Source organism: Mustelus asterias, chromosome 6 (genome assembly GCF_964213995.1).
Source record: "Mustelus asterias chromosome 6, sMusAst1.hap1.1, whole genome shotgun sequence".
In the NCBI taxonomy this organism is placed as follows: Eukaryota; Metazoa; Chordata; class Chondrichthyes; order Carcharhiniformes; family Triakidae; genus Mustelus; species Mustelus asterias.
The window spans coordinates 1,297,588-1,314,109 of NC_135806.1; the positions used below are offsets into that span (position 1 = coordinate 1,297,588).

The 16,522-nt window shown below is 41.9% G+C and overlaps 1 protein-coding gene across 1 annotated transcript in view; it reads right to left on the reverse strand.

Annotated features, from left to right (window-relative positions):
* cntln (centlein, centrosomal protein) overlaps positions 1 to 16,522 on the reverse strand; it is a 420,736-nt gene that overhangs the window by 119,556 nt on the left and 284,658 nt on the right. The gene's annotated exons all lie outside the window — the stretch shown is intronic.

Sequence of the window (16,522 nt, forward strand, 5' to 3'; positions counted from 1 at the left end):
CTATGACGTATATGATTAGATTTAATATTTAGCAAATAATGGAGAACTTACTTCGCACCTTTGTAAGTGTGTTGTATTTGTGAATGTAAAGTGTATCAGGGATCAGCAGGGTACACATTTGTTCAGCATTGTTTGACTGCATCTTATTTACCAATTAACCATCATTATATTCCCACTGGATCAACAAATTACAAGACTAAGATCGACCCATCACAAGAACAAAAATGTCAAAATTATTACAGGATCTCAAGGCAATGTTCTATTAATGTGTGCAAAAGGTTCATTATTTATGTTATATGTAGCGGAACATCGTGTTCAAACGACTTTGTCTGACACACTGAACACAAAGTTAAGTCTCTGGAGCCGTAAATCTGCTTTTATATACTTAAACACTTGCTGCAGATGAATACAGAACCTCTAAAAAAAAAGTACTTGAAGTTAGGAATGTATATTTAACGAAACTTACTCAATTTCAGTACATATCTGGAATATACAGAAATTTCTACTACTTGGAACTAGTCCTTTACATCATAAAATAAAGTCATGAAACCTCAAAGTAACCAGAAAGGTTAAAATATTTGTTCCCTGCATGGCAAGGTACATTCAATGCTTAAAGCTTGTGTTCCATAAATGTTTTATGAATTGTATCTTGTAATATTTTAATATTTCAAGCTAAGTTACGAATAAGCAATAATTTCTCAGGAGTAAACTGTTGTGCCAAACTAAAGTGAAATAATATGCCAGCTCTCTACTGCAGTGTTTGAAAGAAATGAGACATTGACAATTGTACAGTGGCTTGTTAATTTCCCTTCATAATCAATGGGCAGAATATCTATCCCACCTTTATAACACTCCTTATAACAGCTGGTTATCAACTGACAAATCTCCTTGCAGCCACCTTCTGTTGAAAATATGAATATTTAAAGGGAAACGTGACACTTGAGGTATATTCCTGTGTTACAAGGACAAGCTAACAAGTGACAGACCAGTTGTCAATGATGTAAGCCATTAAACCTAAGAAACTTTACTGTTGCTGTTTTGCTTCTTGCAAAATGGGTCTTCAAAATGAAACATTGTGGGCGAGATTTTACAGCCTCACTCGACCCCAAGACCGGTCTTGCCTGGTGATTGTCGAGCGGTGTTCATTCATCCGTTGTCGCAGCGTCTGCATAGTTTCCCCAATGTACCATGCCTCGGGACATCCTTTCTTGCAGCGTATCAGGTAGACAACGTTGGCCGAGTTGCAAGAGTATGTACCGTGTACCTGGTGGATGGTGTTCTCACGTGAGATGATGGCATCTGTGTCGATGATCCGGCACGTCTTGCAGAGGTTGCTGTGGCAGGGTTGTGTGGTGTCTTGGTCACTGTTCTCCTGAAGGCTGGGTAGTTTGCTGCGGACAATGGTCTGTTTGAGGTTGTGCGGTTGTTTGAAGGCAAGAAGTGGGGGTGTGGGGATGGCCTTGGCGAGATGTTCGTCTTCATCAACGACATGTTGAATGAACACCGCTCGACAATCACCAGGCATGACTGTTCTCTTCCTGTTGGGGAGCACTTCAGCGGTCACGGGAATTCGGCCTCTGATATTCGGGTAAGCGTTCTCCAAGGCGGCCTTCGCGACACACGACGGCGCAGAATCGCTGAGCAGAAACTGATAGCCAAGTTCCGCACACACGAGGACGGCCTCAACCGGGATATTGGGTTCATGTCACACTATTTGTAACCCCCACAGAGTTTCACTGGCTGTCTTGTCTGGAGACAATACACATCTTTTTAGCCTGTCTTGATGCTCTCTCCACTCACATTGTTTTGTTTCTTAAAGACTTGATTAGTTGGAAGTATTCGCATTCCAACCATTATTCATGTAAATTGAGTTTGTGTCTTTATATGCTCTGTTTGTGAACAGAATTCCCACTCACCTGAAGAAGGGGCTTGCAGCTTCGAAAGCTTGTGTGGCTTTTGCTACCAAATAAACCTGTTGGACTTTAACCTGGTGTTGTTAAACTTCTTACTGTGTTTACCCCAGTCCAACGCCGGCATCTCCACGTATGCTCCCTAACCAGCATTGCTACTCCCCCATCTCTCCTCACCCCTCCTCTGTCTCGCCTAAAACACTTATACCCCGGAATATTCAGCTGCCAGTCCTGTCCTTTTAACCAAGTCTCCGTCACTGCAACCACATCCAAGTTCCGCGCAAGCATTAAGGCTCTAAGCTCGTCTGTCTTGCCCGTGACGCTCCTTGCATTGAAGCAGATGCACTCCAGACCTCCAGGCCCACTGAGGTCATCCTCCCCCAGAATGCTCTTCCTCTTAGATAGCCTTGTCTTGGCCCCAACCTCGTTCCCAGCCTCTGTGCTTATTGACCTATTGTTCTGATCCCCACCCCCCGCCACATTAGTTTAAACCCACCCGAACCACACTAGCAAAACTCCCAGCTGGGATATTCGTACCCTCCGGTTTAGGTGCAACCCGTCCTTCTTGTACAGGTGCCATCCTCTCTTGAAGACTTCCTAGTGATCCACGAATTCGAAACCCTCCCTCCTGCACCAGTCCTTTAGCCACGCGTTCAGCTGTGCAGCCTCCATGTTCCTCGCCTCACTAGCACGTGGCAGTGGGAGTAGTTCAGAGATCGCTACCCTAGAGGCCCTGCTTTTTAGCCGACTACCCAACTCCCTGAATTGCTCTCGCGGGACCTCCCTGCTCTTTCTGCCTACGTCATTTGCACCAATGTGGACAATGACGTCTGTCTGGTTACCCGTCTTTTTTAGGATGCTTCCTACCCGCTCAGAGACATCCAGGACCTCGGCACCAGGGAGGCAGACTACCATCCTGGAATCTCGTTCATGCCCACAGAACCGCCTGTCTGTGCCTCTAACCATTTCATCCCCCACTACTATTGCTCTCCTGGTTCCCCTCTTTCCCTCCTGAGCCACAGAGCCTGATTCCGTGCCAGTGACCTGGTCATCGTGGCTTACCCCTGGAGGGTCATCCCCCCCCACAGTATCCAATACTTATTTTGGAGGGGGACAACCACAGGGGATACCATCACTAACTGCTCTCTCCCCTCCTCTCTCCCGTCTGACACCCATCCCTTACTGTTAAGGGGTCCAACCACCGGGGTACTCTCTGGTACGTGACCTTTACCCTTCCTAACCATGACACACGTGTCCTCCTCCCGTGGCCCTGGTGTGACGACCTGCCTGTAACTTCTATCTATTAACTTCTCATTTTCCCTGACTAGACTAAGGTCATCGAGCCGCAGCTCCAGTTCCCTAACGCGGTCTCTCAGGAGCTGCAGTTCGACGCACCTGACGCAGATATGGACTTCCGGGAGGCTAGGCGACTCCATAAACTCCCACATCCGACAGCAAAAAATTGGCCTCGCACTCATAATTACCCCTTTCGTTAAATTACTGGATGAACGAAGAACAGTGCCTACCCTGCCTCTGCCTGTTTACACCGAAGCCCGATAAGCCAAAGCCCTTTAGCTCTCACTCTGCTCCCTGCTCACTCCGCTGCCCGCTAACAACGCTGCCCGCTGGATAGTGCGGCCTACTTTTAAACCTCCCGCCCGCTTAAAAAAAACAAATTTTCTTCTCAGGTCACCCCGCGGTCGGCCTACTTCCGCTTTTCCCCTAAAGTTAGTCACAACGAAACCCCGTGAAAAGGTAAGTAATAAAAGTCGATCCCTCACCCTTTTTACTGTGGCCTCAAATCGCTCCTCTCAGCCTTGTAGATGGTAGACACTGCTGTTACTGTGCCTGCATGTTTGGGGGAGGGAATGTTTGTGGATGTGATGCCAGTCAAAGCAGGCTGTTTTGTCCTCGATGGTGTCGAGCTTTTTGAGAGCTTTTGGAGCTGCATCCATTCAAGTGAATGGGGAGTATTCCACCACACTCCTGACTTGTTCCTTGTAAATTGTGGACAGGCTTTAGAGAGTCAGGAGGTGGGTTACTCACTGCAGGATTTCTAGTCTCTGACCTGCTCTTGTAGCCATATTTATATGGCTAATCCAGTTAATATTCTGGTCAATGGTAACTTGCAGGATGTTGATAGTGGGGAATTCAATGATGGTAATGCCATTGACAGTCAAGTGGCAATGTTTAGATTCTCTCTTGTTAGAGATGGTCATTGCCTGGCACTTGTATGGCACAAATGTTACTTGCCACTTGTCAGCCCAAGTCTGTATATTGTTTAGGTCTTGCTGCATTTGGACATGGACTGCTTCAGTATCCGAGGAGTTGCAAATGGTGCTGAACATTGTGCAGTAATCAGCAAACATCCCCACTTCTGACCTTATGATGGAAGGAAGGTCATTGATGAAGCAGCTGAAGTTGCTGGGAGGTTTGTGTGCTCTCCTCAATGTCTAGACCTCACCTCTGTGTGTTCCTGATGAAGTCCCTCAGTGTGACAGCAGAGTTTATAAATAAATATTTTAGTTCAAATGAAACCACAAGAAGCAGAATTGTAGGACTAACTAATTGCCTGGGCACAGTGAGGCAGTTAAAGGCAGGACTGAAGTAATGGCTGCAGCTTCCAGACTGTGGAATCATCCGTATAAACAGGATTAGGGGTTCATCAACTACAAGATGGTTCACTTGAATGCTGAACATGGATTACAACACTGTTGGACCATAGCATAAATGACCACACAAAAAAAAAATTCTGAAAGCAATAGTTGCAGAGAATCAGCGACAAAAAGACATTTCCTTCACAATGCTACAAACCATTTCTCTTTAAATAATTGAAGAGAATTCAAAATCAATAAACACGTTGAAATACAATTTACTGTGCTGTTTTATAGTCGCCTTTGCGGCCAGTATCTCTGGGTATTGCTGTTACAAACACAGATTTTGCATTCTTAAATTTATACCTTGAACTGGGTAGAACTAGTCGATTATTTTCACTAATTATAAATTGCACACAAATAGCATGAAATGCTGGAGTTGTTGAGATGAGATGCCAGAGATATAAATACTAGAGAATGCATCTACTCCCTTCTATGGGCAAACCCTATGACTAAAGATTTTTTTCAACATATAAGACATAGGGAGAATAAATAATTACCATTGAAAGGTCTTTTCTTGCATTTATCTCCTCATCATAAGTAGTTTCTAAAGACCAAGTCTTCCAGTCCCCAAACACCATTTTTTGCCAGTTTGTTCTGCCAAGGTAAAAGTTGTTTGCTGAGCTTTCTTTCCTTGCTTCTCTGCTCTTATTCTGACTGATACAAACACTACTTTAATCATTGTCCTTCTATGAAATTTAATTATGTTACTAGCAGCATTTGTATATGGTTTTGTAAGGCAACATATTTTATAGTGCACTTCCCTTAAGCACAGATAGCTATGTATGTCAATAGCTGGGACATGATACAAACTTCCCCACAGTAATGCTTTGCAATAAACATACTTAAGTCTCTGTCAAGTTAATGATGCAAGTATGTGTGTGGAAACATAGATTAAAACTAAGCATGACCATATGCTACTCTGTATTGATAAAACTCAAGACTATAGTACACATTGCCTTGATTGATGATACACTGACTGCCACTGTCTAATCAGAAGAAAAAGGCATCCCTGTTGCCAAATCACTTGAATGGACAGTAGATAAGACTTTGGGATCAGATGGTCACATCTAATTCCACCAGGATTCTCCTTTCCGATACTGGTTTTCGCTCAGTTTACCTCCACAACATGATCCAAGTGACATTTCACAAATTCCTGGATAAATGTTGCTACACTTGGCCCAGCAGAGAGACAAGCTGTGTCACGCACAAATCAATATGAACACTGTGTTGTTTCATCAACCTAAAAAACAGGCAGAAACCACAGCCCTAGAGAGTCTGGCATGCATAAGCTGGATAATGCCGAGACGTTTGTCTGCTGCAAACAGTCATTAGGTTGAAGTATCAGACAAGACCTGAGCTTAACTCTAACTGAATTTAAAGAAAAAAATTCATAATGTTACCATTAGCTATTTTTATAAGGTGAAAAGCTCTTTTCACTCGGCTGAATTTTGACTTCATGTTAAAGCAATGTTGGTTACAACATACTACAGGAGATGGAACAATTTTCTGATCTATCGAAACTGGCAAATAGAAGGGAAGGGTAATTTTCTTGGAGATTCTCCCACTGCACCTCCATGGTTTCAGTGAGAAATCTTTTTACGATTGTAAGTGTGCTTTCCACTGATGCTATGGTGGCAAAGCTCCAAGAAAATACACCCCAAGTGCCTAACTGAATAACACGCTTCCTTATAATGACACTGCAGCAGTCACATAATGGGCATTTTTACATGTCTATGCCAGAAATATTTGCAATAGGCATCCACTAACAGCAATGGGGGCTCTGCAAACACTCTGCATGTTGATTATGTCTCTGGGAATTTACAATTTCCACCAAAAAAATAAATGCAGTGATTTAACAAAGGAAACAAACATGAAAAAAACAGGTAAGAGTGTAATGTGCAGAATCACATTCTCATGGTTCACAAAATATTTATAAAGCACTTTCGTTCAGCTCTTCACTTCATGGCATCTAAATCTATCAATGATGTTACTGTCTGACAACTCTTATTTACCCATCCATTTTTCTTTATGTGATAATGTTTTTCATAGTGATCCGAGTACCCCAATAGTGCTGTGATCAGATTTAAACAGTGTGACTAATAAACTTGCGAGAGATTATCTGATAGACAGGATATTTATGGTGTGAATATTGACCAGATTGCAGGTTAGAATTAGCAGCAAGCTGCCCTTCCCACACATTCTCACAAGTCCTCGTGGACTCAATGGGCTGAATAGCCTCCTTCTGTGCTGCAATGATTCCATAAGTATGTTTTGACCAGACATGAAAAGTCTATCCACTTTAAAGAGAGCAAAACACAGAATCCAAAAATGATCATCCCAAGGTCCTTTGCAAAGACACTGAGACAAAGCAGGTAGTAGGAGACCAAAAGCTTGTTCACAGTGGTGAGATTTAATGAGAGTCTTAATATAGTGAAGGTGTGTGTGTGTGCGTGTGTGTGTGTGACTCTCTCTCACACACACGCACGCACACACAGACTGTGTGTGTGTGTGTGTGTGAGAGAGTGTGAGTGTGTGTGCGTATATGTGTGTGCGTATATGTGTGTGGGGGGGAGGTGGGGGGAGAGGGGAAGGGGGGGGGGGGCATGCAGTATTTCTGGCACTAGATAGCTGATGGCACAATTGTCAATAGTGAGAAAAAGGAAGGTGGAATCCAGAAAGTCTGGAATTAGGTAAGATTCAACAGTTGAATGCATAACATTTAAATTATTGATTTTAGAAATGACTGACGTCTCAAAGTAAACACTTGCATATATACAAATTAGACAACACAGAAAATATTTGCTTTGGTACCAGGCCAAATTATGCTCTTACATTCTGATAGCAGAATGATCCAGTGGTTGGCAGCAATACACAACTGTCCACAATTTCCTCTCTGAAGAATGATAACAAAAAAGGATTTAAAATTATTTTTCAGTGCAAATGTGTTGATACAATAGTGCAGATATATAAATGCCATTGTAAAGCGAAACGTTATTGCTCTACTAAAAAAAAGCAGCAGAAAATATACCTCTTTTCTCTCACCAAAAGAGAAAATGCTGGAAAATCTCAGCAGGTCTGGCAGCATCTGTAAGGAGAGGAAACAGCTGACGTTTCGAGTCCAGGTGACCCTTGAAACGTCAGCTCTTTTCTCTCCTTACAGATGCTGCCAGACCTGCTGAGACTTTCCAGCATTTTCTCTTTTGGTTTCAGATTCCAGCATTCGCAGTAATTTGCTTTTACCCTCTTTTCTCTCACTTACTTAAGTGCCTCTAATGTTAATATTACTAGAATAAAAAGTTTTTAACAATCAATAAAACCAGCCTGCTTATCTAGGTTCGAGAGAGTTGGCTTATGAGGAGAGACTCAGTAGACTGGGGCTATACTGATTGGAATTCAGAAGAATGAGGGACGATCTTAGAGAAACATACAAGATTATGAAGAGAATAGATAAGAATCAGGGAGGTTGTTTCCACTGACAGGTGAGACTAGAACTAGGGGGCATAGCCTCAAAATAAGAGGGAGCAGAGTTAGGACTGAGTTGAGGAGGAACTTCTTCACCAAAGGGTTGTGAATCTGTGGAATTCTCTGCCCAGTGAAGCAGTTGAGGCTACCTCATTGAATGTTTTTAAGGCAGGTATTGATATATTTTTGAACAGCAAAGGAATTAAGGGTTATGGTGAGCAGGTGGGTAAGTGGAGCTGAGTCCACGAAAAGATCAGCCATGATCTTATTGAATGGCGGAGCAGACTCGAGGGCCAGATGGCCTACTCCTGCTCCTAGTTCTTATGTTAGTCTAGATTCCTTAAAATTGCTCCATTTTCTATATGAGGATGCACAACGACTAGTTTGTGCACATCTCCGTGAGAAACTTTCTAAGTTTATTGAACAAAGTCAGGAATAACATTGGTCGAAAGGCAAAGTTTAAAGTTATTGAGGTGATGATTTAGTGTCCATAACATGTAATGTTCCCATCCTGTCATTTTAAAATTATGAAAAGCTGTATATCAATCTTTAATATGTTCCTCCCATGGCTAATTGGGCAATTGCACTGTTTGTGGTGCTAAATCTAATACACAAGAAAATATTTCAAGTTCAATCTCTAATCTGCATCAAGATGGCTAATCTCTAAATGGATTGAAAGACAGTGGCCATCAGGGTTCCTGGCCACAGTACAGGAGCTTTCAGCGTTCCTGCTCATTGTTCAGTGACCGGTCCTAGAAAGTGCGTGTGGCTGGAAATTCAGTGAGGTCAGCATTCGATTTCACTTTAACTCACACCTGCACCCCCTCCATCCCCCATTTCCAAAAAGAAATTGAACTGTCTGTGAAAACACACCTCCTAGGGCCACATGTGATCAATGGGCACTTGGACAAGGGAAATAGAAGAATACTAGTGCCATGGAACTGTATGAGTTCTCATTCTCAGGAGGAAGAGAAAAGAAATAGGTCAGAACTTTGTTTTAAAAGGAAAGTATAATGAAATGTTTGAGTTATCCTGACAGCTAATCTCAGTCATTAGGAGGGATGGAACTTCATAGCAGTCAAAGCGTCATAAAGTAAGTTTCATGAGAATCACTGACTTCAGTATTGAAATGTGACTGCGCTCCAGATCTTGAATATACTATCAAAAGATCTAACCTATCACACCACCAGTGCAGCACAATAAAACTCTGTACACCGACCAAATCCAATTCAAAATGGTGATGCGAAATCAGGTAATTAACAAAAGGAGGCGGCTCACAAATATCCCAATCCTCAACTATTGTGGAGCACAACAGATTAGTGCAAAGAACAAGGCTGAATTATTTTCATGCTTTATTAGCCATAGATGCTAAGCGGACAATCATACTTCACCTCTTGGCAAGGTTCCCAACAGCAAAGTTGCCAATAACCAGCCTATTGGAGAGGTGGTGTAGCGGTATTGCCACTGGGCTAGTAATCGAGAGACCCAGGGTCATGCTCTGAGACGCAGATTTGAGACCCACAGCAGATGGAGAAACTTGAATTCAATAAAACTCTAGAATTAAAAGTGTAATGATGACCATGTCAACCCATTTGGTTCGCTATTGTCCTTTAGGGAAGGAAATCTGTCATTCTTACCTGGTCTGGCCTACATGTGCCTCAAGATCTACAGCAATGTGGTTGACTCTTAAATATCCTCTGAAATGGCCTCGCAAACAACTCAATTCAAGGGCAATTAGGGATTGGCAATAAATGCTGGCCCAGCCTGCATTGCCCATATCCACTGAACAAATCAAAAATAATTTGGTTCACTCTATGTGATATGAAAGGTACAACTGATCAAAGCAAAGATTATGGGTCCTGTTAACAGCCAGCTGTAATGCTAAAAGTCCATATATCATCAATTGGTCTTTGGCTCAAGCTGTTCCACTGTAACTGTGATAACTGCATGTGTCAAAAATCTGTGCAATTGAATCTGATTCAAAAATAGCAGGACAAATCTAATGGATACCATATTATCGTACAAATCTAATTGCCAAACTAAATTCAAAAATGTCATTATTAAGTGACAACTACTCCCAATAACCTGCTTGCTTGCTGTCACTCATTCCAGATTCCTCTGGAACTACTTGGTGCCGAGCCTTGTCACTGACTTGATGCAGATATTGATACCAGGGCTGAATGCCCGAGGAGAGATGGAAATAACTTCCTTCAACATTAAGGTGGCATCCCACCTATTATTGCATCAAGGAGCCCATGTATAACTGATATCAATGAGAAAAATCTTCAATAGCAGGAACCATAACCCATAGAAAAGAAGATATCTACAACTGTCGGAGGCCAAGACCCTTACTTCAGTTCCTCAGGGCAATGTCCTCAATCCAACCATCTTTAGCTGATTCATCAAAGACCTTCCCCATGTCACATGGTCAAGACAAGGGTTCTTTGCTGTTGATTCTATAGTGCTCAACTCCGTTCATAATTCTTCTGATAATGAAGCAGCCCACTCTTAGACAGAAAGGTGGAGTGGCAGGTAACATTCACACGTTCTAAGCCAATGACCATCTCTAACAAGGGAAGATGAACCAACTACCCCAAAGCTTCATCGGCAATATTGCTGAGTTCCCAATCATTACATCATGAAGGTCACTATTGAGTGAATTCTTGACTAACTACACCAACACTGAAACTGCAACAAGACAGAAATTAGATTCTCTTCCAATATTCAATTAAGGAGTTTAATGGCATATTCACCACTCACTGGATTGATTTAGTTTCAACTATATTGAAGAAGCTTGACACTATCCAGGGCAAAGCAGTCCACTTGATCACTAATGTTCAATAGAACCATAAAATCCCTACAGTGCAGGAGGCTGCCAATTGGCCCATTGAGTCTGCACCGACTCTCAGAAACAGCATCTTACCCAGGCCCACCCTCCCGCATTAACCCCGTAACCCCACTCATTTACCATGGCTAATCCATCTAACCTACACATCACTGGACACTAAAGGGCAACTTAGCATGGCCGATCCACTTAACCTGGACTGTGAAAGGAAACCCAAGCAGACATGGGCAGAACATGCAAACTCCACACTCACTCAAGGCTGGAATTGAACCTGGGTCCCTGGTGCTGTGAGGCAGCTGTGCTAACCACTGTGCCACCATGCCACCTACTTTCAGTAAAGCGTATTTGTGATATGTCCATTCAAACTGTCCTGCAGTACAATTGTAGATTTTGCTTCCAGAATTAGATTGTATGAGACAGTATTCAGAGCTGTATAACACTTAGATAAACCACAGGTAGTGACAGGTCTGTCAGTGTTAGGAGCAACTTGAGGTGACAGAGTGTCACACTGCACAACATTAAAATGGATCATGTGAAATTTTAAATAGGTCTAGTAATAACATACAGAATTTATAGGTGCAATTTTTTAAAGCAAATTTTATAAGTTATTGGTAGGTCATACAGAGAGGATAGAATACTCATCTCTCTCTTCGAGAAAGTCTGGTAAACATCTGGAAAAAGGCATGCTATTAATAAAATGGTAGAATTAGTCTTTATGATTTACTTGGGGAACTACATAGGTGTAACACCATAAAACACGGCTTTTATTAGTGGAGAATTATTAAAATAAAAAAAACAGATCTTTTTGTTGTTGACCAAAGAATTAACCGCAATTCAAAATTAATAAATACACATGCAAGACTCCTCAGCTAAGTTAATGCCTCTTGCTTTGCATCGTGCAAGATTTTAATTGGTGCTTTTTGGACTTTCGCTATAAAACTGTGCAGTCAAACTCACTTGTATTTCTTCATATTATTGCTACCCTGAGAGCTTTAAAACAAGTGAGCCATGGTTGGATAGCTGAACAAAGGCTGTATGGCCCTGATTTTAAACTAGCTTATGGGGACTCCAAACAGCAGTTACTACCGCTGCGAGCAAACAGTAACCTTAAAAGAATAGATTTCAAAACCATCAAAATCCCTCTTTCACAGGATTCTCCTTCCAGCTCGGCTATAAAGCTGAGAGAATTTTAAATCCATTTAGTCACACAAGGTGACAACCATACTCCAGGAATTAGTCACAATATTTATTTGTGGGCCATAAAAGACTCAACAGCACTCAAGTTTATCCTTTGAAATGTAATTTTGTGTTACTTTAAGTTTTGATGATCTTTAGGTCTGAACACACGCAGCCCAACCAGGATGTTGTTCCTCTGGAATACCTTCAGAAAGAGCAGGTTATAGATTTTTCATGAGGTGCACAGAAACAAAGCCATAGCTCCACATTAGAGGTATTTAAGCAGCGTTGGGGTATGACAAGTTTGATTTGTTGAATTTCCAGTTAAAAACCTCCAAGCTAAAGTGGACCATAAATCCAAGGAGATCACCCACAATTCAAAACAGAAATAACTGCAGGCTTTAAGCTACATGTTGAGTATCGATGTCACAGCCTTTCTTGTGTTGTGTAGCTGTAATCATCTTGCAGGCTATCAGTCCATTACAGCAGACAGGATGTGATTTCTTTAATATTGTTAAATCTGGCGCTGTATCCTGATCAGTGTCTGAGCATGATCCTTAAAGTCTATTTGATAATTAATCTCCTTGTCAAGTAAAGATGGTCCCAAGATAGAGCAGGCAGTTGCGATATGCTCTGTCCAATGGTTCTGACTCAAGGACTGCAGCATTTACACCATCTCCAGAACTGCTGCTAAAGGGGAGCTGAGGACTCACGCCTCAGACTTAGAGAGGCCAACTGTGACTCAAGCTGATCCCAACAAGAATCTGCTACCAAATTCCAACGGTCAGCTAATATTGCCATGCTCTTTCCCTTTAAGCAGACATTAAGAACTAGAAATACAATTCTCCTGCAACCATCAGAGTTAATTTGCACATTTTCCATGGCCTACAGGTATTATCACTAGGCTATTAATCCAGGAACTCAGTTAATGTTCTGGAGACCCTGATTTGAAACCCGCTATGGCAGATGGTGGAATTTGAATAGAATTTTAAAATTTGGAATTAAGAGTCTACTGATGATCAAGAACCCATTGTTGATTGTCGGAAAAACCCATCTGGTTCACTAATATTCTTTAGGAAAGAAAATCTGCCATCCTTACCTAGTCTGGCCTACACGTGACTCCAGATCCACAGCAATATGGTTGACTCTTAATTGCCTCTGAAATGGAGGGCGGTAAGGGATAGGCAATAAATGCCAGTCCAGCTACATTCCGTGAATGAATAATAAAAAAATATTTTCCAGAGGACTTCCTTCAGGACCTGTCACTTACGTTTTAAAAATGACCATGGAAGCAATGCAAGAAAATGCAAAGTACTGCAGATGCTGGAAACCTGAAATAAAAACTGACAATGTTGGAAAAGTTCAGCTGGTCTGGCAGCATCTGTGGAGAGAGAAACAGTTAATGTTTCGAGTCTGGATGACTCCTCTCTGGTGCTCTGAAGAAGCATCATATAGACTCAAAACATTAACTCTATTTCATTCTCCAGTAATGCTGCCAGATCTGCTGAGCTTTTCCAGCATTGCCAGTTTTTGTTATTGAAAAGTTTTACCATATTCAACTTTGTTTAAGGCTATGATAGCTCTGTGTTCTCCCAAATTTATAGTTTGGTGCTAAAATACACATCCCTGAAAAAGATATTCTACTCACACTCCCAGAATGAATTCCAATGAGTATGTGATGTGAGTGCTTATAGCTCCCACCTCTGGTGTTTGTCCCTAGATAGACAACAGGGGTGTTTTTTAATATATGTGTATATAAAAATGTGTGCTCAACAATAGCAATTCTCACTGGACAAATTCATACATGAAAAATGAGCCACACAGGGGATTTTCTTTTGAAGATAAAAGCTCTACTTGTATATTGAAAAGACTGTCATGGGCCACACCATATGAAACCTAAGGATTTGATAAATTTGAATAACCACTACAAAGATAACAGATGGTTAGAATTATAGAATCCCTATGGTGCAGAAGCAGGCCACTCAGCCCATCGAGCCTGCACTGACTCTCTGACAGAGCATCTTACCCAGACCCTATCCCTATAACCCCACATATTTACCCTGCGAATCCCACTAACCTAAACATCTTGGGACATGGGGAATAATTTAGCATGGCCAATCCACCTAACCTGCAGATCTTTTGATTTGATTTATTATTGTCACATCTATTGGCATACAGTGCAAAGTATTGCTTCTTGCGCACTATACAAAGCATGCCGTTCATAGAGAAGGAAAGGAGAGAGTGCAGAATGTAGTGTTACAGTCATAGCTAGGGTGTAGAGAAAGATCAACTTAATGTGAGGTAGGTCCATTCAAAAGTCTGATGGCAGCAGGGAAGAAGCTGTTCTTGGGTCAGTTGGTACGTGATCTCAGACTTTTGTATCTTTTTCCTGACGGGAGAAGGTGGGAGAATGTCCGGGGTGTGTGGGGTTCTTAATTATGCTGGCTGCTTTGCGGAGACAGCGGGAAGTGTAGACAAAGTCAATGGATGAAACTGGAGGAGCCAGAGGAAACCACACTGATATGGGGAGAATATGCAAAGTCCATGAGGACGGTCACCAGAGGTCCGAAATTGACCCAGGTCCTTGGCACTGAGAGGCTAACCACTGTGCCACCCGTTAAATCTAATAAATCACAAATCACTGGGAGTATTGCATTGAGTGAAGATTTTCCTGCACACTTTTATTTTTCAATGCTAAACGGCCTTGCTACATTAGTGAAGTGTGATTCAAAGTGATTTTCCAGAGTGGCCACAAGATGAAGCACAGCATTGGCTCAGATCGAGCACTCTGGAATTTCTCCTGGAGCTGGCACCAACAGTAATTCTTACCTACTTTGACATAAATAGCTGGTTACTCAGGGGTCTGTTTTCATAAAGTCTGTTCCAGATTTAAGGAAAATGCACTCTTCACACTGCAGTCCATCTTGTTTCTGCTATTTCTCAGAATTCTGATCTAATGGAATTCATCTGTTTCAGGATCATTGTAACTCTTTTCAATTTTATGTTTAATTTCATCAATTGCAATACATCAGGGTTGTATAAAAGAAAGTCTTGACATTTATGTGGCACATGATGATATATCTCAGATTTATGGTCAGGTGAATGGATTACTTTGAATTACTAAATTCAGTGGCTGTTGTTATGTAGACAAGCCATAAAAAGCTCTATTCACATTTGAAGTTCAACATTCATTCTTGTTTATTCCCTGTATTAAAATAAAACTAAACAAAACCCCGCAAAATCTAAGCTTGGAATTCCCACATACAGTGGCACAGCCATTAGCAAGGAAAATAACCGGTTAGCCATGTGTTCAACCAGAGTCAATAAAAACACATTCTTCCCTGGCCCCAACACTCCTTAAAGACTTGCATTCCAACAATTATTTTGTAAATTGAGTTTGTGTCTTTATATGCCCTGTTTGTGAACAGAACTCCCACTCACCTGACGAAGGAGCAGTGCTCTGAAAGCTTGTGGCTTTTGCTACCAAATAAACCTGTTGGACTTTAACCTGGTGTTGTGAGACTTCTTACTGTCCCAACACTCCTCCCAGGTGAAACAGCAACTTAGATGCAATTCTTTCCATTTATGTACTGTTCAAAACGCACCCTCCTTTAAATTAGGGAGACTCATTGCAAATTGGATTATTGCTTTGCGGAACACCTCCATTCAGTCTGATAGCATGACTCCTTCACCTGTCGTTTTATGTCTCCACCCCATTCCAACTCTGACCTGACTACCCTTGAACTACCACACTGTTCCAATGAAGTTCAGCATAAGTCTGAGTACCAGCACTTCATCTTTTCTTGAGGCACTTCACAGCCTTGTGGGTTCAACAAATTCAGATCAGATTCATAAAACTAAAAGAAACAGGAACAGGAATAGGCCATCCGGCCCCTCAAGCCTGCTCTGCCATTCAATAAGATAGTGGCTGATCCGACATTCATCACATCCACCTTCTCACCCTTTCTCCGTAGCCCTCAATTCCCTTACTGATCAAAAATCTATCTATCTCTGCCATAAATATACACAGGGACTCTGCCCCCACAGCTCTCTGCAGCAAGGAGATCCAAAGGCTCTCAAACCTCAGAGAAGAAATTCCTCTTCATCTCAGTCTTAAATTGGCACTCCTTTATTGAATCTATGCCCTCTGGTGCTAGAGTCTCCCATGAGCGGAAACATCCTCTCAGCATTCACCCTGTCAAGCCTCTTAAAAATCCTATATGTTTCAATGAGATCACCTTTTATTCTTCTAAATTCCAATGTGTAGAATCCCAACCTGTTTAATCTTTCCTCATTAGACAATCCCTTCGCACCAGGGATCATGCGAGTGAACGTTCTCTGAACTGCCACCAATGAAATAATATCTTTCTTTAAATAAAGGGACCAAACTGCTCACAGTTCCGGATGTGGTCTCACCAGTGCCTTATACAGTTGCAGCAAGACATCCTTCCTCTTATACTCCAACCTCCTTG